The following is a 24,223-nucleotide window of genomic DNA, read 5'->3' on the forward strand; positions in this document are numbered from 1 at the left end:
AAGAATTCATACGATGCGCAGTTCAAATGATCTAATTTTGCTTTCTTGGGTATAATTTGATGCAGTCTCATATCCTATATTGCACCTTTTATGAATATCAAGTTTTAGGTTTACATTTATACAAATTTTAGCCCAAAACGTTATTAAAGTGAAGAATGTTTGGGATAGTTCAGGCAACTAAACTTTACTATAGCACCAATTAAGGCAGCAATTAAGACCACAAGATTTTCTGAGCCTTCCAGGAATTCAGTCAAACAGCAACCTGATAACAGCTCTAATTATTAATGTGGCCGACATTTACGTTGGTTATACTTGTGGTTGGGTACTAATCAGTATTTTAGCGTTTTACTCACCTAAAATACTTGTGTATTTCCTATAGCAAACAGTCTCAAAGTAAAATTGAATTAATTTAACATGAATCAATTCAAATAAATGATTTTTTCAGTTTCTATTCCCTTTCAAATCGACACAAAACAAGAATTAAAAAAACTTGTAATTTTGAATACGCAAATAAAAGAAACAAAATTGTGTTCTATTACTGAATTCATCAGAGGATTTATGCATGACTTAAGTGAACACAATTTGCAAGATAAATGATTGGGAGTGGAGAAAGAGAGACAAGCTTCCCATTGTTAACACCAGATTTGCTACATGCTTGGTCCTTTTTTTGAGAAATGGTGGCTCAGTTTTCGATGAGGTGAGCTGCTAGTGTTATTGTCCTTCAAAAATATAAATTGAAGTAACACACAAGTTGTGACCGTGTGCAAAAAACACATTCGAAATCCACTTATAGTACAATGGCGTTAACATACAATTAGGTCACTTATCTTGAAACTATACATAAAAGCTATGGGTGAACACTGTACATATGCAGAAGCTAACACTAATCTTACATTTACAAAGTTTATTATAAAAGCCACATTTGATCATGTCCCTGTCACCAAACGGCACCCGCCACGGATGCGTTTCTAGTCAGCGTACGAAACAGCACAAAGGTATAACGCCGCACTCACCAGGTTTTAACACTAAAAACATGTAGCTTATTAGAATCATTAATAAAAATATCTAGTTTCCTTCTAATATGTTATATTTCTCTGAATACTCAGTTTATTATGTAGATTTTGAAATCATTTAATGTAGATGTTTTAAAACTAATGGCAGGAGAATATATCAATTTATCAATTGTCAGATAGCACAAAAAAGAATATTTTTGTTCAGCTCTTTCTGCAACTATATTATTCCATTTACAAATGTACGATGAAATTCTTGCCTTTGCTTAATGCTTCGTGCTCAAAAACATGGAGTTCTTAAACAGATTGCTTTGAACATTTACATATAAAGTAAAGGAATTAATTTAATCTAAAATGTGTCGATATATGTAATTAGTTAACCATATACTCTGAAAGTTTGTTTATTATACAGTTTAATCGTTAAACACAATTAGATTTAGAAATATTCAAGGCTATGATGGTATAGTGATGAAATTAATGGAATTCAAAAGTCAATCTATAAAATACTCAATATTTGTGAAAAGGAGAATTATATTGCTTGATAGACACGATCTGGAATCCACACCAATTTACATGCACTCTCAAATCTGAAATTGATAAGCCATTCGGCATTGTTTTTGTTACATTTGTTACCTTTACCTTAAAGAAAGATTATAGTTTTCTTGCTTGTCTCAAATAATTAAAATAATTCTGAAAAATCTTCATTTGGATGGAATATTCAAATTGCTACAGCCAATATCTGTCTCTTCCTTGCAATAATAGAATTAGGTTTGTCACAGCTTAATTCCCTAGACAAATAGTGCTTTCTTCATCAAACACAGTGGGAATACAGTTTAAGCCCTCAGCCAAAATGTACAAATGAAAATAGATACTCAAATAATGATTCATTACAAATCTCAATTCAGGAAACCCACAAATAAATTTCTGGAATTATGAATTTTAAAAGGTTAGAAACTAATAAGCTCTTGTCAAATGGACATAAAACATAGTACATATGTGTCACACTGTTTACATTTCTCTGCCCAACCATATGGTCCTATAAAAAAGGCTGTATGAACTACTCGAGTGCACATCATTTGAATCAAAACAGATAATGTCATCTAACTGTATAAAGACAACCTTCCACCAAAGTATCATGAGTTATCACACTTAACAAAAAATCTAGACGTATAAAGGATGGAAATAGTCCGAGTGAAATTCTTACCAAATCCAAGGCCTTTCAGTAACACTCACAATTTCTAGTCATTTTTCATTCTATCCTAAAAGTCAAAATTGAGACAAGTGAAAAATAAAAGGGAACAATACTTCTCTGAATACAGAGACTGGCACTTGTAATGAGACCTGGCCATCAAGTCGATCCATCAAATTAGGAAAATGGGACTTTTTAGTCTGTTAATGACATCTGAAACCCAGAAATCCTTTAAAATCTTCTTACCCACAAAAAGCAGCTTTGTTTTTCTTTCCACTTTTTTGCCCGATTTCGATTTGAACAGATGGTCACATGCAGTGTACAGAGACCGGAGGAAAAATAATGTCGAAATAAAACTGCAATTTTGTCTGTCCCATCCAATATGAGCAAAATGCCCTGATTGGCCCAAGGCTGGATCACATGTGTCGAGGTCCTGGGCACGTGATCCGCTTTCTCCAAATCCTCCCATTTTCCCTTTACTGAGGTTGGTCCTGGACTTCTGGGCAATGAACATCTCGTCATTTCTATGGCATTCACAAAAAGGCCATTTCTCCGACCAGATAGCTGCAGGCTACCATACTGCGCCAACCTCACCGCAGCTCCGAGAGAACTCTTCACAAGGATTCATCAGCTGACTGGATCCGCAGTAATCTCACGACATAGAAACGAACGTGCATCCAGTTTGCTACAAACCATCTTCTGGCGGACACTGTTGCCTAGTTCGACTTCATCTTTCTTACATATTTACATGTGTATGTGTAGTTAGAGGCGAAGGAAATGCTCAGTGACCTCATAACCAGCCACCCAGTGTATCCCTCCAAGCCAAATGTGTCAAGAACACTGCTTGTGCCCCAATTTTTTTTAACAGTCAAATTAGGAAACGGTTCACTGCATTTATTATGTCCTTTTTGTTTTACACCAAAATGGGTGGCATGTGCTTATATCTTTATTTAAAGTAAATTAAATTTAAAACGGCTATATAAGGAATACGGTCAACTGTAAATCTTATCCATTGTTTATTCAGTTTTGCTTTTTACCCAAACCCAACCCCTTGCTTTTCTATTTAATTCAGACATTGGAAAATGCCATTTCTGATCTGTGTCTCTCTAGGCACCAATCTTTGGAATAAATTGTTTGAATTAGACAGTAGTCCATAGGTTTCTCAGTCAAATCAAATCTTAACAGTTAAAATCTTTTTAGTCCCAAGTTATCACATTCCACACTTAACTACTAACCGCAGTTCATGCCGATAGTAAATGCTGGTGTATTACAAAGAGGGAACAAAAATAATGTGTGAGCATGTATTACAATCAAAGGATTCCGAGGATATAATACATTTTGAAACCAAACTACAAGTTCTATTATAGTATAATGTTCTCCCACCAAAATGCTTCTTTCATACGTTCACATCCTACATTAAAATTGCTTCATTTTTTGGTCTCCTTATTTAAGGAAGGATGTACTTGCCTTGGAGGGGGTGCAGCGTAGATTTACGAGGTTGGTACCAGGGATGAAGGGGATGAGTTACGAGGATAGGCTGACCAATTTGGGCCTATATTCTCTAGAATATAGAAAAATTAGAGGGGATCTTATAGAAACCTATACGATCATCAAAGGGCATGATAGAGTAGACAGTGGGAGATTGCTTCCCCTGATTGGAGAAACTAAAACCAGGGGTCACAACCTTAAAATCAGAGGCAGCCCTTTCGCACTGAGTTGAGGAAGAACTTCTTCACTCAAAGGGTGGTGAATGTATGGAACTCACTACCCCAAAGGGCTGTTGACGCTCAGTCCTTGAACATATTCAAGACTGAGATAGATAGATTTCTTATTGCAAAAGGGATTAAGGGATATGGGGATAAAGCAGGGTTATGTTATTAGCTGGAGTTAGATTAGAAGATCAGCCATGATTGAATGGCGGGACAGGCTTGAAGGGCCGAATGGCCTGCTCCTGCTCCTACATGTTATGTTATGTTCATTGATCAACTGAAGTTGTGAACTGTGTTCTAGAATACAACAAAACCTGTTCAACATTGCTGAGATGAAAAACAGAAAATTATCATATTCTTTGGTGGGAATTGACAATGTGCCAGAACACTGCTCTTTCACCTCTATAACATTATGTTATTCAAAGGCAATCACTGTGTATTATACCCACAAAGGCACAGTCTGATTTCCCCTCACTGTCAGCAAAAGTTCCAGAATAAAAGCAGTTAGTTTCGTGCTACAATGTGGCAAATTTACCATGAGAAAACACAAAGATTGAGTATAAAAAATAGCAACACTACCAAGATAAAATAAGGACAACTCTTCAGAATTTATGATTGAAGGATATTACGCTATGCATCAACTTATTGACCAAGACTTAACTTTGGACTGATTGATTCCATAAGTCAGCATAAAGGAGGAAATATTAACATGCAGTCAACTATGCCTTCCCATCCCCAGACAAACAGAAATATATGTTAACTTTTTTTGATTCTTCAGTAACTGGCAATATTCATCCAACAAAAAACACCGTGGCAATGTTCTATTTGGACTAATATTGTTACAAATATTGAATTCTACAAAAATGCACTGAAGCTGCAGATCATCCAGCATTAACATTATTAATTATTAACATTATTAAATGCACAAGATACAAATCAGCTACCAGCAATCTTTAGGGCCCTAGAGAGCACAAAGAGATAACATTATTTTTGTTAACCTACAGACAAGTTGTAGAAAATGAAATTCCTAAAAATATCGGCTTGAGAAGATCTTTTCTGTTTTTTTTAAACTCTGACAAACTCTACAGTATTTAATAAACACAAATCAGAACACTTCACTCTTTAAAGTGACATTACTGTAAAGTGACATTACTACAAAGTAATTATTGGAAATAGATTGTGTGTTGTGCAGATTTATGAACAGATAACTCTTGAGACAACAAAATTTTGTGGTAAATCTTCACTGGGCTACATAAACAAACATTCAATGAGAAACATCATTAAACATGCTCTTTGAGAGGTTTGAGAATCTGTTTTACATTATTCTAACCTTTTCAAATTTGATTTAAAGCAATTTGTGATTAAGACTATTTTCTTTTTAAACTATTTACATACAATATAAATGTACAAGACAAACTGCTTAAACATATTTGGAGATTCTTTGCATCACTTTCTGTGGGGTAGAGGGCACAAGTCAAGCACTGTGATTTTGGCAGTGTAACTGACTACTAATTGAAATCATGATCAACAAAATGCCAGCCAAGCCAGTCCAAAGCAATACTATTACAATAAATAAACTATTGATTCCTGTGTTTAACCTAGTTTTAGTCGTTTCATTGTGTGTTACATAATTCCAGATAGAATTGTAATCACATCATACATACAAGAAATTGAAGCTGTTATTCACTTTCATTGCGAAAATTTGTATCCAGTTAAGCTTCAGCATTAAGTCTGGCTCAGTGTCATTTTTCACCAATATGCCATTAAAGTGTGTATTCTTCTGTCCATCTTCTATCTACAACAACCTCTAGCATTGAGATTCAGCTGGATTGTTTGTGCTTCACTTATCTTTGAATATTATGTTTTTAAAAAATCCTAGGAAATCAGGTTTCGTACAAACATTTATCAAAGCCATTTTACTAGTCATTTTAACTAAAACAAACATTTGGGTCTTTATAAAAAATAATCACATCTTTAATGTGCATAAAAATATTAGGTCTTGAATGCAATTACAGAATTCCAAGGCCACTTGGCCTTGCTGGCTCTCTGAGAAAGCTATGCTTTTAGTCACAATTACCGCCCTATCCCAATACCTTTTAATATTTTCAAATATTTGTCTAATTCCTTTTTAAAAGCTATTGTGGATTCTGCTTTAATCGCTGTTGTTGATATGGCATTCCAGGTCCTAATAATCTGCTTTTTTTTAAAAAACTCTTCGAACCTCTCAAGTTTTGCTAATGACCTTAAACCTATGCTCTCCACTTACTAACAAATGAAAATAATTTAGCACTATTTACCCATCAAAATCTCTCATGGAGAGCAATTCTCATTGTATGAGCAATACTACATTTAAGGAAAGAAGGAAAGAGTTAGTGAATTTACTTTAAATTACTAAGTAAATATTTGTACTGTACTTACAAGATTAGGGAAGTTCTCCTGCAAAGAAAGATAGGAAAACAAAACAGCACATTCAGCAGAAAGGAGGCACACTAAATCCTTGCTACTGGGCTTCCCTCTTTATGTAGATCTTCATGTTGCCCATAGCAAGGGCACGGTATTCACTTTGAGGCCTGTCATTGCACCACACTGCCATAACTAACCTTCTGACTAATTGCACCAGAAGGGCGTGAAGGCAAACCACACTTAATCCAGAGTTTAAGGGCGGGAAATGAACAAATGCTCAAAGATGCAATTGCCTCAGGATGTTGGCGCATTATTTTAATCAATATTGTTAACTTGTTAATTCACCTTCATCTTCCAATTGAGCAGAAGGGTCAAAATAACAGATATTTCAGCACAGAACACAACAGAATAAACATCCCACATTCAATCTGAGCCCAATATGCTATGAAACTGTGGGAGTTACATATTTGGCCCAATTAAATGGAACATCACAATGAGGAAAGATAGTTAATATATATATTAGAATGTTATAGGCAATGGCCCAGGATTAGCTCATTTACTCTCACTCAGCCACAGTTTATGCGTGGCACAAGGGACACCCCAAGAGCCCCCAAAACTAATTATTTAAAGTTACATTTCTGTTTTCTGCTTAACAGAACACCAAAAGGTAGATTTAAAGATTGGAGTGTGAACCAAATCTTAGATTTTTGACTAATTTTGGCCAGGTGGTCATATTAGAATAAACCTTGCTTTGATATAACACTTTATCATGCCGTTGAGAAGTCTCAAAGCACTTCACAGGATATAAAGTATTGCAACTGTGTAGTTTGTGGGTGAACGCAGCAGCTAATTTGAGCAATTTCCCACAAACACTCATCGAATGAGTGACCCTTTGGGCAATTGTTGGTCAGGATACAGGGAGAAACTCCCTTCTCTTTTCAAATAGTGGCATGTGATCATTAATGTCTATCTGAACAGGCAGGTGGGACCTCGGTTTAATGTCTCATTCGAAGGACAGCACCTCCAGCAATGCAGCACGCCCACAGCACTACATTGTCACCTTAGACTATATGCGATCCAAGTCCCAACTTGGGAGTTTGTACCCACAACTGTCTGATTCGGAGTGCTACCAACTGAGCCAAGCTGACACTCTACGCAGTATATATTGGACCAAGTAAAGCCAAGTTACAAGACAGTAGGAAACATTTCACCCATCTGTATTCCTGGTTTTGGAATGATCAGTGGTGATCATAGAGTGAAAGAGAAAACTGACTGTGAAAGAATTTTGGGCTACATTACTCAACAATTTAAGATGGGTGAAGTTTGTAATGTGAAACATCAGAACGGTTAAGATTAGTAAAACATTAAATTATATCAATAAGAGTGGTACAGTTTGCAAATCCATTTTAATACATGAAGCTTTGCTTATTTTTGAATGACAAACTATCCAAATAAGTCATAGTTGGCAGTTTCACAATTCCATCTTCAAACTGTTCAAATCCTAAATGTCTGAATGAGGACATTATTGATGAAATATATGAATTTTAAGGACATATGAGTCAGCTCTGGCCCGATTGACAAAGCATCCTTAACCAATTCCAGATGTACATGACTGGACTGTGAATCTGTTTGACGTAAGTGGCAGCCCGCTGAGAAGGTATGAAATGGTGCATCTCCAAGAGGTAAAATAGACCAAGATCATACTACATTTTCCCCACGTTATACTAACAGTTTGTCTCCCAACACTCAGTTTCTGTTTTAAAAGTGCTTAGTTATGAAAGTGTTTGGTATATTTTAAAGCTTTTGTTTTTACAAAACATAATTTAAAATTGTCAAAAAACTATCACTCCTTCATCTGCAATCAATATCATGGTGAACATTACTCTCCACCCATATTGCTCTTTTCCCTCCTCAAATAATAAAGCTGAGAGTTTAATTTTTAATAGTTAAAATTTTCGGTGATCTAATGGATTATTTTAAGTGATTTTTTTCTCCGATATTCTCCTCTTACGACCTGAATGGCAGTTGTTCTCCATTACTTTGTTCAACTGTTATTCGCTTGTCCAGTGAATATTGGGGTAGGAGCTAATTCATCATAGGACCATTAGAATCAGAGCCTGACCTCACCCTTACTCAACACAGCCAATCAATGGATAAAATAGAAACATCAGTGATTTATATTTGTCCAAATAACCCAGAATAGCCAAAGAGCTGTGCTGGGATCTTATTGGTATACATGCTAACGTTAAGTGTGTCTTATCTTAAAAAAAAACTTGAAGTTTAAACCCCAAATACCAAACCCAATAATATATTGGCAAGTAAATTTAATCATATTGAACTAAAAGGACAAACTGAACAAAGATTTAGACCTTTATGTTCAACACTTATGATTACAGATACACTAATAGTTTTATTAAATTTAATTCGAAAAACAATAGTGAAAATTCTAGCACTTTGCTTACATCTCCAACAAAATATCTCCCGGTGCCTTAATATTTGTCAGCTGGGAACAGCACTGACACTTTTGACAGGTCTAAAATACTTATGGTAAAAAAACCACTTTGGTAATATTTTTCATACAAATTTAAATGTTTTAAATCCTTTCACTGCCCCAGTAACACAAAATTCAAATTGTTTTCCCAAATACTTATGGTAAAAAAAACACTTTGGTAATATTTTTCACACAAATTTAAATATTTTAAATCCTTTCACTGCCCCAGTAACACAAAATACAAATTGTTTTCCCACTCACCTTCTGGCAGCTGTCAATGGGTTTGAAGAGATCAATATATTGTTAGCAGCCTTCTGTCGCAAGATGAAGATTACGTCACAGTGTTTGTACTGTTGGCTGAAATACAGGGAACAGCAGAAGTATTAACGCTGAACTTCACTGCAGAAGAATTCCTTAAATATTGGTCTGTTTTTGATAGGACAAATGCAGTACTTTACAGGATATCAAGAATTGTGAGACTAGGGAAAATTGTGACAATGGAAGGACCATTTTGGATTGGTAACAAGTATTCTGGAAGGATAAGATCAGATAGGCCAAAGGAGCTTCTTCATTTAAATTTCTCTTGTGATCTACATACAGAGTAGGCGAAGAGTGGAAAATAATGAATTGACATCTCACAGGAGTGGCTCTCCTAAAACAGTGCATGAACTTAAAAACCCACATTCGCAACATTCCCATCATCAAAGGAAAGGGAAGAGAAGTGTTCCCTTGAATTTTGTCCAGAGAAAAGCGAAACCAGTGTCAGATTATCCCGTGTGTGAAATGTACTGAGAACAAAGTACACCAATTACAATGACTGAGGTGTTTGCCCTCATTTTTCTTGTACTACTTAAAACCAAAACTGGGAAAGAATGCCGAATGACTATTATATTGTGCCAGTATCATAGTTATATCACTTTTCCACTTACGATATTTTCCATTTCTATAAATGAAAAATATCCTAAGTGGAAAAGTCAGAAATTCCAGCCATTACAAATGAATAATAATAAACATCCTTGCATTTCATATAGCAACTTATATATACTTATATGTACACGTCTTCAAAAGGGCTTCACAGAATATACTGTGAAGTGAATTGACTTGTATACTTTGTGGGCGAAAACGCGGGCACAACAATCATAAATTTATCAAAATTAACAGCACATTAATATTTTGCAAACTGATTTCTGCAGACAAAAGGAAACTCCTGCGCTGCTAATTCTATGAATTACTAACTCAGACACTATAACAGGAATACTACTCTTACATTTTCAGAATAGAATTTGAAGTACAGACAAGGTATGAAGTACTTTTGCAGTAGGTGATGGCTATTCCATATTGTCTATAGAGTACTATGTATTATAGTTTGAGTGTTCAGTACATTGTCATGAGTAAACCTGTGACCTGAAGCTGTAAGAGCATTATTTTCCTCTCTCAACTGATCAACAGACTAATGGAAAATCCTGCCCTGTGCTGCATTAACTCGTTCTAGTACTCCTCCTGTGGAATGCCTTCAAGCTAAAACCAATATTCAATAGAAAAAAGCAGCTCGATATTCTATTTAGTCATTTTTTTCTTGTCAAAGTCAAAAGCTACCTCATTTGCTTTTGTGTGTATTATTGTTTTCCACTGCCATTAACAAAGAGTTATAGGATAAATCACTCTAATGCTTTTGCCATTGGACAAGAAAAGTAAAAGGCTTGCTTTAAAGTGCATTTTATAATGTGAATGGAGCCAAAAAGATAACTTGTGAAAATTTTCTACAGGAGCTGGAGGGAAACATACAGTAATGGTATGAGATTCAGTTGTGTGGAAATAACAGCACCGACTTCTAGGTTTTCAATTAGGACATTCTATACAATAGAAGCATAGGGGTGTCACAGAGGAAGCCAGTTCCAGCTATAGTTGGTGAACAAACAAGATGGCTTGATTATGTCAACAGATCAAATAAACCTCATGTCAAGAGGTCTTGAAGGTTTCCTGGCATGGGAATGCCCTTTATACCCCTCTACCCTTCGCCAAAAGACCATCGGCAGCAGGAGAGCTTCTCCAATTGGGATAGTGCTCCTCCAGTTTTTTGGAAGGAGGTCTAATTGACCTCTATCCTACCCATCATCGTTTTTTGAACAAACAGTCTCTTGCTGCTAGTACATCAAGACAACTTTCTGTGTTGGACTCAGTAATCCAGTTCTTGCAGGTTCACAGTACTTCAGGGCACTGCAGGTTACAGACCAGCCAGCAAGGCTTATCGGTAGGACTTGAGGGGTCTGACCAGTCACTAGGAGCAAGGACTCTTCCCACTCAGTTTCTGCCAACTCTGCAACTCTGCAAGCCATAGCCCAAAAGGTGGTGCTGGCTTTACAAGCAGCAGGAAACTTGCCAGATAGTGCATGGGCTCCCTAAGCCTAGACTATTGCCAACCTATGCCTAATACTCTTCAGAATCAGGTAAGAAGGTTGGGTCCCTCTACGCAGAAACTATGCATTCCATTTCAGACACAGAGAAATTTCTACGTGAAGTTGGCATACATATGTGACTGACTCTCAGTCGTATTTGGATACTCTTCCGCATGTTGATGGGTTTCTGTGGATGTCTGACAACCAGCTGACCATTAAAGTGCAAAGTACCTCATATTAGACTCCATTGAGGTTAATATACAGGGTGACCAAAAAGTCGTAATACCATTTCAATATCTAATAAGTCTTAAAAGAAATTATGATTATTTTTAGATAATAGGGTAGATATCATGACTTTTTGGTCACCCAGTACTTTCTGTTTCACAAAACATTTGATTTTACTCAATGCTGACGATTGCAAACACTTTTCGATGTACTTCACAACTGATGCAAACTGCCACTTCAAAGGCATAATCAAGCCTTAAAAAAGTAAATTCCCTTGAAATCACTCTTAGTTAGTTATAATATATCCAAGTATTATAATTCACCAGTAATTAACTGTAGTTAATTTCCCAAGAAATTTGTGACAATATTTAATCTTTACAAATCGCCATGCATCAAGAGGTCACTGACAACCATTGCGGATATAGCAAACAAAATATAATAACTCATATATAAGACAAATAGATCGTTTGGAAACATGTTTCCTACCTTTTAATTACTCCCAGTTGTCCATTATTCTTTATAATATGTTTGGTGATGTATCGGTTCTTCAGATGCCTCAATCACTGGTTCTAAAAACAAGTAGATTATTGCAATTTAAGAATACAGCATATGCCTTCTGAAAGAAAATGCATAATATCATTTCATGTAACTGTATTTTGACTTTCCTTCTAGGAGAGAGGGGGAGGTAGTGTGCTCTCCTTGAAGGTGAGCTGGTTCCAGACAATGTGCTTGGCAACAGAATATTGGAATCAATTCAATGCTCTATGGTGGTTTGGTTTCTAACCCAGGTGGATCTGACAGCCCAGCCAATCTGGTTTATCAGCAGGACTTAAAGGAGCATACACCCCTGTAAACCAGTGCTCTAAGTTAGTGTGGTTCTGCTGGACAAGCAAGACACAGCTTTCAATGGCAAGCTATACTGTTTTAGTTGGTTGAACATCAGAAGTAACCCAATACACACTATGGATTCCCTAAATCGTGGGACATACAAGACTACAAGACATTTAATATGACTTACGCAAAGTCTGAGCTGCAAGCAAACTTGTATAAAATCTATATTACGCCGTCGTAATTCAATGCAGCTGGTAAGTGCGCATGAGTTGACATGTCAAGACTTAATTTCCACGATTTAATGTGCCTTGATCCATCCCTGCATATGCACTTATCAACAAGCATTGGAACTACATTGAATCGCGTGAAATTGAGTTCTTCCGTGCACGTGTTTATGGATCAAGACTACGTTTCCCGAGATTCAGTGTAGCCGGCCAGTATATGTGCATGGGTCGACAAGTCAGGATGTCATTTTTCCTGTGATTCAATGCAGCCGGTAAGTGCAGAAGCATCAAAGGGTGAAGAAGCGGCTTACAAGTTAGGAGATGATTAATACGACTGGTGCAAAGTAGTTTAATAGGAAAGTGAATGGGTCTCGGATGAATGTACAAATTCCTTTTTTTGCTCTTTGCATGGAAAAGAATTGTATCAATAAGGTTGTTGTATTAAAAAAAAGTTGCAAGCATGTTCAATCTGAACAGCACAAGATTCATTTTTATATTAACAAAAAAAATCACCATAAGTACATCCATTGCACTACCAATTTTCTTCCCTCCAAAGCTTCTCAAAGCGCTTAACAGAATATACTGTAAAGTGGATTGACTGTGTATTTGTGGGTGAAACATTGCAGCTGATTGCAAACAAGAGTGTTCCAACAAACAGTTGTGGACTGAGTGACCAAATCAATTACTTATTTAATTTTCAAAGTGATTATTACCCCAGAAAGCCAATCGATTAACAACTGGGTTCCTTTCGTCCCGCCTGGGAACCGAACCTTGGTCCTCGCGCTTGTGAGGCAAGTGCTCTAACCACTATGCTACAGGACTCCACATATATATGTATACAGCCCCTTAACACGTTGAGACGTCTCAAAGCATCTCACAGGATATATTATAAGTGGTTTTAACTGTGTATTTTGTGGGCAATTAACTTGCACCTCAATTATTAAATCATTACTTTAGCTACAATTTAATATTCAGGAAGTTGTGCCACTCACTGGAACTTCATTTCTGATCTCACAGTAATCCCACCTGTGCCTGCACTGCAGGTGCAACAACAACAACAAGATTCCATTTAAAGAGCGCCTTTCACGTCGGGAGGATGTCGCGAGGCGCAAGACTGTTACAATTATGGAAGAGACCATCCTATTCCCTGTGCCAGATAAACTATTTATTTATAAAGTCCTCCCGACATGAAATGTGCTACACAAATATAATTTATGTACTATAATGTGGAAAGGTCATTATACTATTGATCCCACTACAGTGAGAAATTTGAGGCAGGGTAATGCTGTTTAAAAGATGCTTTAATCCATTTTAAATATTACTTTGCGCTGATGGAGTGTCAGCTGTTTTATTATCTTTTTTTGCAGTGAAGGTTTCCTGATTGCTTCATGGAAACTGAATGCAGACAGTCCAAGGTTGATGGGAATGTCAGGAACAAATGAGTAAATCAATTCACCTACTTCCAGAATGGCTCTCTGTGACATTGATTCCCGATAAACAAAATAGAAAGACTTTGACTACAGCAGAATTCATTAGCTGCTCCACAGAGATGGGGGGAGCTGCAAAAGGGGAAAATAGTGACGTATCCAAAGCAATTTTTTTCTTCCCATGTGAGCATTGCCTTGGAGGGGCTGTGTGATTAGAGTGCACTCAATTGTTCTGACAGGCTGTTTATAGGCATATTAACAATGACACGGCTCTCAGTGTATGCTTTGGTTTGAATTCCGAATTATGCAAAAAGAAAAGGAAAAACTAGATGTATTCGTTCTAAATTTATCTTTACATTTGAAAAAAAACTGTTTAAATTGTTAAATCAGGAATAACCACAGATAACAGTTGAATCTCAATGTAGTTTGCGATACATAATTCTTTTAAAAAATATAGAACTGTCATTAGAAGCCATGCTGACAAACTAAATAAATCAACTCACAAGAAAGAAATTTAACTACTACACTCTTCCAATTCAAACCGACATCCTTGTCAAGTTAAGAAACTCAAACATATCCGAGCTTTGAATCTGTGCATGTGTATGCATGTGTGGGGCATGCATTTTGGTGCACTCATACGAATACAATGTGCAAATGCAGTTAAACTGGGGTCCAACCAGAAAAATGTCATTAGTTGATTTAGTTTTTATTCTGATGTCAACATAAATGCAAAAAATATTTCCAGAGTGGGGAAAGGAAATTAAAACGAAAATAACAAGTTGTTAAAAAAAATTAATAAGCAAAGGACAATAGAATTGAGGGTTGGTGGGGGAAACGCACAGTACATTAATTTAAACAGAATTAACTGGACCACATAAACATGCTGATTTTATTGTTGTTATGGCGCTTGTGACAGGATACCCACTACTTGCTCCATATGACTGAAAATCCAATTCATTGCCAGTTCAAGCAAAAAAAAAATGCATTGAAATGGTTTTGTGTTTAGCAAGGCTTTATTTAGTCTCCCTGACTCTGTCAACTTCTGGTCTCTATTAGGATTTTTGATGATGTGCATATTTTTGTCTTTTATTTTTTTAAAAATAATGCAAGTTTGCAGGTGAATAATCAAAATGTGCAATGACTCAATGGTTTAATTCAATGAGTCACTGAGCCACACAGATTAGAAAAGTATCAGGTTCAATATTCAGGCTGTTATAAATAGTTGATAGCACTAATGCGTTACAACTAGCTTTAGTGAGACGAACATCAAGAGTGTTTCCACTTTTGATCACTTTGCAGATGCTGTTGCAGCTTGCCAATATTGAGCATCCCGCTCACAAATAACCACTGGACAAGGTACCAGAGGGCACCTAGCTTCTGTGGAACTGTATTCCCTCATACCATTGCGCCGAACGCAACTGGATCAAATCGAACCTAACAGTCCATCAGCAGATCTGGCTTGACCAATCTAAGACTTATCGCTCCGGCCTCGCCTCCACCAAATCATCCTTTTACTCCGAGATAATCTTAGAGGCCTAGGACAATCCCAGGCTCCTTTTCTCCACCGCTAACTGCCTTTTCCGTCCATCTTCCCACGCCTCTCCCATTCTCTCCTCCAATTCCAACTGCGAGGAAATGTTGAGACTTCCTCGAATCCAAAGTCAAGGGGATTCGTTGAGCTACCTCTCCCCTCTCCACCACTACCCCCTTGTCACCTCCCCCTCACACCCCGGCCCCCACCCTTCTTTTGTGCAGAGTTGGCATAATAAAGGTAAGTTTCTTCTTATAGCAATGTTCAAGAGTGGGGAGAAGTTTAGATAGTTGCTAATAGAATAGTGGCTCGATCTTTAAAATAAAGATCAAATGTAGCTGGTTTCAAATCCTCTAATAGGGCAGACTACTGAAACAGAGAACCCCATCTCGAAGGTCGTGTGTCACTTTTGCTTCACAGAAGCAGCAACAAAATATACCTCTTTCCATCATTAATCTACTTTTGATTATACTTCTCCCAATTACCAAAACTGCTGAAGAAATTTGAAAATAGGACAGGGATTAGCAGAGCTTCTGCATCTCACTCATCCCTTTGAAACCTGGAAAATAATTTACCCTTTTGATTTTATGTATATTTATGTGAAAAAAGCAATCTCAGTTTAATTTCAATTATTTTCATTGCTCATATTAAATGATATGCACTATAAAAAAACTTCAGGTGAAAAGAATACTACATATAATGCCAACTGAATGTAAGCCTGGCTCAGTTGGTCATTCTCTTAAATCCAAGTCAGACATTTGTGGGTTTGGACCCACATTGGTACTTTGAACTCACAGTGTAGCCTAACAGCACAGTATTGTTGAAAATGCTTTGGATGAGATGTTAAATTGAGGTCTGCCTGTTCAGACAGATGTTAAAGATCCAATTATACTATTTGAAAGAGAAGAGGGTTTCCCCTGGAGTCTTGGCCAACAATCACCAGATAAAAAAAAGATTGGTTATTAACACCATGGATGTTGAGGAACATTACTATATACAAACTAATTAGCACCACGTACAAGTCAGTCATTTTGCCCAGTGTGTCTAACTTCTCAAATCTCATCTGGAGGGTGGCCAAAAAGTTGTGATGATACCCTATTATCTAAAAAAAATCATAATTTCTTTAAAACGTATTAGATATTGTAATGCATAGTAGTAATAGTCACAACCTTTGGTCACCCTGTATATCCATGCTGGGTAACAATGTACTATAGTATTTCAAACTAGTTAGTAGAGCAGGACTTATTTCTGGAAATTAAATTGAAAAACTTGGGATGAGACAGGATGACTGCAAAAGTACCATGACATAGATTGGGCTGGTCAATAAACAGTGCCAATAACCGTGGAACAAATGTAAAACAGAATTCCAGAAGAATTCCTAGATTTGTGTAGTGCATATTGTTGCACAGAAAAAGATTGTATGAAGATGTTTAAGAATGCTAGTCATTTTGCCCAACTTCTCAAATCTCACCTAGAGGTCAACTGCAGCCCTTGGGTTTGTGTCCTGAGGTCATACGATTTCAAGCAACGAGCACAGAACCTGAATGGAAGCAGATACTTATATAAGTAATGTGATACAATACCATATTGGAAAGTTTTCAGATTGCCCATTGACAAAAACATTTCTCTCTATCCACTGTTACCCTTTACCTTTCATTCCAACATAGGAACAGGATGTTCAAACAGGTCCCTTGAGCCTGTTTCACCATTCTATTAGATCATGGCTGATCTGTACCTCAGCTCCATTTACCAGCCTTTGCTCCATATCCCTTGATACCCTTACCTAACAAAAATCTATTGACCTCAGTCTCGAAAATTTGAATTGATCAGCAACCCTGGCATTTTTGGGGGAGTGAGTTCCAGGTTTCCACTACCAATAAATTCTCCCTTTGTACACTGCTCTTCTGGTTGGCAAGGAATACACTCAGGTTTCTGAACCCTCTAAGGCACTTGGGACACAAATCATTTAAATAGAGTTTGTAGCGCTAAATATAATATTAATCCACATCGAGCTCTTTCGTTGGTACTATCATTACATTGTTGTCTCAAGACATAAATGACTACATATAAGAACATGAGGTGGCCATTCAGTCAATTAGCCCTGTTCTACCAGTTTATTATATCATGGTAGATCTTTTAAAGCTATTGCCCTACCTTCTCTACAACCCTTAAAAGTATAACTATTCTATCTCCCTCTTAAACACCCTTGTCGATTTTGCCTATATGGTCTTCCACAAAATAACTAAAAAAATGGCCAGCCATTGGAAATATATATATATTATATATTTATTTGAAGTTTTACAACATTAAGATAGCGAATCAATATACAATAGTCATCTGCAATTTAGTAAATTCTATTAACAGACACAATGGAGAAACTATACAACACCAGGTATATTCCAAGAGTGTGAAAGGCTTGATAGGTCCTGAGTTACCACATAGAACTACATTTGTAATAACTCAGTTATAAATGACGGTTTTATATATCTAGTGGAATAAACATCACTTTCTAAGCTTGCTGTTGTGTATTCTAATTTAGAAACTAACACAATTATGCAAAAAAAATCATTCATGAACTCAAACAATTAGGATTTAAGTCAATCATTATAATTACATACTTATAGCCCTTAGTCAACTACAGGCTCGAAGCCTTAAAAAACTCAATGAATACACAGTACATTGACATGAAAGTGAATGACTCAAGCATGCTACTGTGTACCGAGCTACACCACACAAAAATGACTGTTTTGCACAACTTAGATTAGCAATGTTTAAATATTTTTTTTTGCTAAACCCTCAATAGTTCTATATCTTGTACAAGGACAAACATTAGTACAATGTGAATAGGCCCGAAGCAGCTGATAGTTTTCAACTGTAATGTGGTCATCTGCAACACATCGATATCTTTGATAATCAAGCAAACTCAGATCTGCACATAGATCTTTAGCCAAAAGCAGCTGTGGGGGGGAGGGGGGTGGGTACTCTGGGCATAGCATCCTGAGGAATGTGAAGCCCTCTAGGAAGTGGAAGATGCAGGCAGGGAACTGGAAGAAGCAGATCTAAATTGTCAAAGTGGAATTATCACACCAGGATCTATGATAATGCATAATTAAATCACTTGAGTATAGGGGCAAAGAGGTGGAGCTGGGAGGTAAACCCGATTGGAGGGGAGTTGCAGGAGAGGAAGAAGCGAAGCTGGAAAGCAACGACTCATTCCAGGACCTTGGAAAGGAAAGGGAGGTTGGAGATGAGCAGAAGTTTGAGAGCAGGAATGGGTCCAAGTACGTGTGTGTGTGTTTTTTTAAGGCAGGAGTGATGACGGCTGTTTTTAAAGGGGTGGGAACGGTGCCAATGGGCAGAGGCAGCTGAACCGGATCCCCTCTACTTTGGTTTCGAGGAAGTCCAGCATTGCCTCACAGTTGACGTTGGAGGAGAGGATGGGCGAGGCGTGATTGGGTGAGTGGAAGAGCCGATTGTTGATGATTCAGTAAGTCTGAGGGATAGGGCAGGCTTTTTCCAGGGGCAAAAGAAGATGGTGGAGGAGAGGGGGACGCAAGATGAGAGGGAGGTGAGGAAATAGTCGGATATAGCCTTGTCCATGATTGAGCTCAAAGATGTCGAAGCTATGGGTAATTATTGGCGACTTATCCCAGTGTCAGGTTTTAGACAGATACAGATCTTAAGAGTTAATCCATCAAAACCGACTGAAACAAAAATCTGCTCGTCGTTATCCCCACTCTCTCTAAATAAATACTAGTTTATTTTTGAAGCTTGCATCCAAGCCGAGCCCCCTAGGCAAATTGTACATGAATTCATCTAGGATATGTACGGAAAGGGAGAGATTTGAAGTCTTTAAAAAACATGTTTTTTTTTAAAAAGCAATTCAATACAATGAAGCAAACTTGACTCTCAAAATTAATTGGCATTTTTTTAATTTATTATCAGAATAAAGGTTTTCTGCACAAAATAGTAAATGGCCATTAAAGAAGGGATTTCTCAAAGAACCACTCTCAGAGATCCAATTAAAGCAATTTTGTTTTTCTGTACATATTTATAAATACTCCAACATTTCCATTGAACCTCTACTCCTGCAGCAGACACCTGTCTGAAGAAATTAAAGAAGTCATTTCTATTTTAATTTGCACAAGTTGTATAGTCGTGTGTGCAGTAAAGGACGGAATTTAATATCCATAACTTGTACATCAGCTAAAATTTAAATACTTGAAAGAGACAAACATAGAAAACTTAAAGACAATTGGTTAGGACTTCACGGGAACACCAAACTGACCTAAATTGAAATACGGGCTTAGAGTAGGTAAGTTTTTCCATCCTGTTTATCTTCACCAGTTAACATAAAACTGTATTCAGACCTATATGTAGACACCATTTATACATTTCTTTTATTGGAAATATCTACTGTGCATTTACTTTGTTACAATTTCCTAAAATGTGCTATCAAGTTATATAGCTTACCAAAAAGTGAAGTAAACCAACCAATTTCAGTTAAAGAAAAAAATGTACACACATATTCTATATATATTATAAATATATATAATATACTACAAATACATATTGTATACTACAAATACATATTGTATACTACAAATATATATTGTATACTACAAATATATATTGTATACTACAAATATATATTGTATATTACAAATATATATTGTATATTACAAATATATATTGTATATTACAAATATATATTGTATATTACAAATATATATTGTATATTGTAAATATATATTGTATATTGTAAATATATATTGTATATTGTAAGTATATATTGTATATATATATATAGAACCTTTTGTGTAAGGAGAACAACTCAAAACATTTCACAGAGCTGACTGGGAACCAGAGCTGGCGGTTGGGAGGATCCGGGAAAAAGAGAGGAAAAACGACAAATGTGTGGTAGAAAAGAAATATCTTATGACAGGCTTTAAAAGTGGGGAGGGAGGAGGTGAGGTAGAGGGATTTCTGGATGGAGTTCCAGAGAGTATGGGCAGAATGACAGAAACCTCAGCTGAATGGCTGAAGAAGGTACAAGTGATTCCATGAAGGAGTTGTACATGTCCAAATCAATTCTATTGAATGTACAAGTTATTTTTTCCTTATCACAATTTTTGAATCACACACTAATTTGAGCAGTGCTCTGGAATACTGCGGACCCACCTGGCTCGGGAACTGGACTACCGAGACTGCCACAGAGGGTTGGTTCGATTCTGACATTCCAATGCCAAGCACATCACCTTGGAGCCAGATCAGCTCCAAGGAAACCTGCTCCTCATCCCGAGGAATAGTCACTAGTTGGTTATTTGACTTCCACCAAGCATGGGTTTGAACCCTCACTAGGTGCATGGCAGATAGGAAGAACTCCCTGCGAGCTTCCTGGTGAGCAACACAGCTCAACATGAAATTCATGAGAGCATTTCCACCATCTTCCTGCCCACAGCTTGGACACACGATTGAGTGTTGGTTCCAACAGCTGGAAGTGCGGAAAATGAGCAGCAGCTGCTTGCTTCTCTGCAAGCCCAGTAAGGTGAAATCAATAGCTCGTAACAGCTGTTCTTCCCTTAATCTGGAACTCCGTGCCATGACCCTTTCTGCTTTCCCACACTTCAGTAATGTTGCCTGGCTTGGCCACTGACCTCTATCCTCTAGACACCATTTAAACATTTATTTTATTAGAAATAAAACAGTCCCCTCAGGCCACCAAGATCTTTGATTCATCAAGTCTAGGCTCCATTGACAATCAGGCCTTCAGTTTTTCTGCACCCACCTTACAGAACTCCATCCTGGATCCCTCCACCTCACCCCTCGCTTGCCTCTTTCAAGACCCATCTCAATACTTTCCTCTTTGACCTTGCTTTCAGCCAACCAATCCATGCCCCCTTCCACCCACCCCTCTTGATTCCATTCAACAAGTTCGGGTGCAAACCTTTAACTGTTCAGCGCCTAGGGACATCCTTCCAATGTGTAAGGTGCTATATAAATGTAATCTGTTGTTGTTGTATAAAAAGGCAACAGTAGCAGCAACAGAATTCTGAAGGGAAAGAATTCCCATTGGGGAGGGAAGAGACTATCTGAAATTGGCGTTGGCCTCGGGGTGGAGAGTGACAGGATTGGATTGGTGCAATACTTTGGATGACACTGCAGTCTACTCCCAATTAGTATCAGATGGTGTAGCTGTTCCTAATTGTATCTTTTCAGTTTTGGGAATAATGGTCTAGCTAAATGTTGACCACTCATATAATCAAGTTAACTTTCATGTTTTGTTTGAGTACTTGAAGCACTAATTCTAAAAGACTGGTGGAGTTGTGTAATAAGCCAAGTAAGATGTATTCAATGTTTTTTTTAAAATGTCAGAATTAAAAACTAAACATTATAGAGAAAAAACTTAAACTAACACAATTTTGTTTTAGTAAACTTTGATACCCAAGTAAAGGATACAAATGCTGGGGCTTTTGAGGCACTTTAAATTCATGTCAAATATAAATCAGGTTAGTTGCACAGTAAAGCTCTCTCTGTTCTACCCAAAAACGTAACTAACCCAAACTTCTGAAGAATTCTCTCCAATGAATCTGTGAAAATTATAATTCCCACCTGTCATCCATATAGGTGAAATCTCAATATAGTGTTAATTAATGTTCTAAGACTGCTGAGTAGCAATTTATTTTTCAGGGTATGAATAAATACAGAAGATAAGAAAAGTAGTGCCCTATATTAATCCATTCTAATTTGTGATCAACCCATTGTAATTACAGGGTGCGAGAAGGACGGGTAATAAAATCACACCAGTCCATCAACATATACAGATCGGATAAAAAAGCTGGGCATCTGAGTTACTGCTGTTACTGAATGACTGGCAAGGAGAAAATGGATGGATACAAGCAGGAAAGTGAATATTTCCCAAATGTACTAAAAGTAAGGGTCCAGAGAAGCAAATTCAATACTCCTGAGTTTACGTTGAAGCTTTTTATATTTTACAGATACCCAGTGCTCCCTAATATTTGAGATTTGTTACAACAGAAGTTTCTAGCTAGATGTTGAGCCTTGCAACAATCGTGTTAAGGTCAGGCACCAGAAGGCAGCATCTGATCTTCAAAGAGAAGCCAAGAACAGTCACCACCTTGCTCATGGGCATATCTGACTACTGTGCTGTTATTGAAACAAGAGCTTGACAGTAAATCAGACAACTGAAACAGTTAAAAAGAAATCAACCAATATCCCAGGTGGACTCAACTGTGGTCCACTGGGTGGGTGCGCCCATGTTTTCTGAACTCAAGTCCTTCAAACAACAGGAAAGCAACCATCAGTAGTGTCAGTGAAGGAGATGGTAACTAAATAGTATGAGCTTGGCTCAGTCAATAGCACTCTCAGCTCAGAGTCAGAAGGGTTGTGGGTTAAAAACCCCACATTTGACCTCACATTCTACACTGACTGTCCAATAGAGTACTACATGAGCAATAGAATGTTGGAGAGGTCGTCCTTCAGAGGAGACAAACTAAGATACCTTCTGCCTGTTCAGTTGGATGCTAAATATCTGATTTAAAAAGAGAAGGGAGTTTCTCTCAGTGTGCTAGCCAACAATCTCCCCAGATAAAATTAGTCATTTCATGACTGGCATAAGGACAATGCTGTGCCCAAATTCGGCTGCTGTGCTTACCTATAAACTACAATCTTGAACGCCTGTGAGATGTCTTGGCAATGTGATAAGATCAAAATCAAAGATTATTACTATTTGCTCCTGGAAATTAACTCCTCAGTCTGAGGAATATAATCTAGTCTACCTGTAGTAGCTTAAATAATGGAGACTTGTTTGGGAATCACTGGCAAAGCAAGCCCCACAATCAGAAATTCATGGTCAGTCTTGCATTGAATTACTATCATGAAGAAAATCTGAAGGAAATGTTCAGTTAGAAACTGTCTCCGTCTTGTAACGGAAATACCTATTCCTAGGAGAACTTCGAAACAACCCTGGATACCTGCTGATCAAATCATGGTGCCAAAACCTGTGTTTTCTGTTTTGAAACAAACTTTCAGATGACAAGGTTTCAAAGATCTTAAAGAGATCTTAAAGATCTGCTAGACAGCTATCTTTGTTGCCTCTGAAGATAAAGCTATGGCTCTTTTTGAACTTGCATTTTTATAGTGCCTCATCACAGAAAATCATCTCAAAGCACTTCACAAGCAATTATTGTGAAGTGTAATGTGATTTTCTGCACTCAAACCCAGCGGCCAATTTCTGCAGAGTCAGCTGTCTAAATAGCAGCAATCTACAGCTCTGCAATCACAGACCGTTCCTGAGCCTCAGAAAAAATAGGAGATCACATGTTACTCCGAACAAAGCAGTGGAAATAGCACCTCAGGAATGTGAAATGTTATCAGATGGCTATGTGTAAGGAGGCAGCTCTCAGATCCATCAAAACCAGGAAGGGTAACAATCTTGAATTTCTCTTTGAGGAACTAGACAGAATGGGGATTCAGTAATGGGCAAAAGCCACAATACAAAGTACAGTACTATACACAATATCTTACCACTTTCTTGATCTAGAGAAATCTGCTCAACTGTTGCAGATGATAGGAGACAACTTAAATCGGGTCTCTGTCTAGCACTGGCTCAGGAATTTCTAAATGACTGTAGTGTAGGACATCAGACTCTGGATCGGGCACTTAAGATTCTGGGTCATACTTGAGTTCAAAACCAATAAAAAACCATGCCAGATGTGTTGGAAGTTACTGTTTTCCATTACAGTACTTAATTAATTACACCAGGTG

The 24,223-nt window shown here is 37.3% G+C and overlaps 1 protein-coding gene across 27 annotated transcripts in view; it reads right to left on the reverse strand.

Annotated features, from left to right (window-relative positions):
* LOC103176858 (poly(rC)-binding protein 3) overlaps positions 1-24,223 on the reverse strand; it is a 112,786-nt gene that overhangs the window by 46,854 nt on the left and 41,709 nt on the right. For 23 of the 27 annotated variants that reach the window (XM_007890681.2, XM_007890665.2, XM_007890664.2 and 20 more), the window contains exons 2-5: positions 16,908-16,976; positions 11,910-11,992; positions 9,064-9,159; positions 6,327-6,344 (exon numbers count right to left, since the gene is read on the reverse strand). The gene's annotated coding sequence lies outside the window, so the exon portion shown is untranslated. The remainder of the gene's footprint in view (positions 1-6,326; positions 6,345-9,063; positions 9,160-11,909; positions 11,993-16,907; positions 16,977-24,223) is intronic. The other 4 variants (XM_007890672.2, XM_007890663.2, XM_007890655.2 and 1 more) reach the window with 2 other exon arrangements.

This window comes from Callorhinchus milii, unplaced genomic scaffold, assembly GCF_018977255.1.
Source record: "Callorhinchus milii isolate IMCB2004 unplaced genomic scaffold, IMCB_Cmil_1.0 Scaffold6, whole genome shotgun sequence".
Taxonomy (NCBI): domain Eukaryota; kingdom Metazoa; phylum Chordata; class Chondrichthyes; order Chimaeriformes; family Callorhinchidae; genus Callorhinchus; species Callorhinchus milii.